Genomic DNA, 1771 nt, shown 5'->3' with positions numbered 1-1771 from the left:
TGGGACTCAGTCTTTTGGTATCTTAATAAATTTTCTAGTTTATTTCCCCAAATGGTAAACCTGACGTATTTTGTGATGGATAATTATATCAGCATATTTGTAATCTCTATAGGCATTGTGAATATGGCATTGCTGATACAAGTACATACTCTACAATGTGAGTTTGAATGCCACCTCAAACACTATCTGTGTGACCTGGGTGAGTCACCTAATTTCTTTCAGCCTCAGTTTCCTCATCAATAAGATAGGGATATGGGGCGGCCAGGTAGCACAGTGAGTAAGAGCACTGGCTCCAGTGTTGAGAAGACCTGGAGATCGAATCCCGGGCTCAGACACTTAGCACCCACCCAGAAACACCTGGCTGTGTAACCTTGAGCAAGTTACTTAACCTCAATTGCTTAGGGGTGGCCGGGTGGCTCAGTGAGTAAGAGCACCGGCTCCAGTGTCGGGATGACCTGGATCAAGTTCGGGCTCAGATACTCAGCACCACACCCAGAAATAACTGGCCATGTAACCTTGAGCAGGTTACTTAGCCCCGATTGCTTTAAAAAAAAAAATAAGAAGGGATATTAGAATTACTTACCTCACAGGGTTATTGTAAGGATCAAATGAGATAATATATGGAAAGTGCATTGCGAACCTTAAAGCACTGTATTCAGTGCTTGATTTGACTTAATATCTAAAGTCATTCTTGACACCAAGATTCTGTGATTCTAAAATTATGATAATTACTGTAATGTCCTGGTTAGCCTTCATCATCATCATCATCATCACTTCCAAGCAAGCCTGTGGGTAATATAGATTAAGCATTCAGAAAAGTAACTAGGTATTAAACACAGGTCACCAGCAACAAGCTTATTATTGAATCAATTAAATTCTGAACTCTTTCTTTACTTCCTGCCTAAGGACACAAATGGAATCTGAGAATGGGTTGGATGGCACCCTTAGATGGAGGAAATATGTTTGTGATCTTTTTACTATGTATATATGTAATGCATTCATACATACATGTACAGATAGGCCAGTGGTGATAGCATGAGCTACTACATGTGGTATCTGTATCATCAATGCAATATTCACAAAGCCTACGGCAATTATAAATATTCTTATGTGGTTATTAATAACAAAATATACCAGGCTCTCCACATGGGGGATAAAGCTAGAACATTTATTAAAATACCAGAAAACTGAGTCCCAAAACCAGAAAGTCAAAGCCATCATAGTAGTTACAAAATTGGCACATGTAGATAATGTAGTAAACACCCACATTCTCAAGCCTTTAAAACAGAACAGGCTACCTCAGGCAAAGGTCCTCCTCTCCCCACTCATAACAACTGCTCAGCATCCAGGAAGCGTGCTCCCAGAAGCTCCAGCCCCCCACAGTTCCAGTCCCTGGCAGTCCTCAGCAGAAATTCTGGCTGGCTCAAAAAAAAGGGGGTTCGCACCTCCACCTCCACCTCAGCCACTACTGCTGCCACTGCCGCTGCCAACGCTGGCCACTGCTGCTACTGCCGACGCTGCCAATCACCACAGGAACTCTAGTTTGGCTTTTGCTTCCTCTTGCCCCACCCCTTCCTGCTACATCAGCAAGTCCAATGGGGCATGGAAGATCTTTAAATCCCATAACCCTTACATTCGGCTCCAAGATCTTTCATGTCCCTTACTTGGAAAAAATACTTTAGGAGTAACTGGTGTCAACAGAATTTCACAACAATATAACAAGGATACTTTTCTTTGGAATTTAAAAGTCTCAATACTAGAATACTGAAAA

At 41.9% G+C, this 1771-nt stretch overlaps 1 pseudogene; it reads left to right on the top strand.

The window, feature by feature from the left end:
• Positions 1 to 1542, top strand: part of LOC138146134 (B- and T-lymphocyte attenuator-like) — a 29411-nt pseudogene extending 27869 nt beyond the window's left edge.
• Positions 1543 to 1771: the final 229 nt, after the last annotated feature.

Source organism: Petaurus breviceps, unplaced genomic scaffold (genome assembly GCF_028583685.1).
Source record: "Petaurus breviceps papuanus isolate PSGF00001 unplaced genomic scaffold, PetGlider_PUasm1.0 90752, whole genome shotgun sequence".
In the NCBI taxonomy this organism is placed as follows: domain Eukaryota; kingdom Metazoa; phylum Chordata; class Mammalia; order Diprotodontia; family Petauridae; genus Petaurus; species Petaurus breviceps.
Note: the sequence above shows the minus strand (reverse complement) of the source record. Positions and strands in the feature narration are given on the sequence as shown.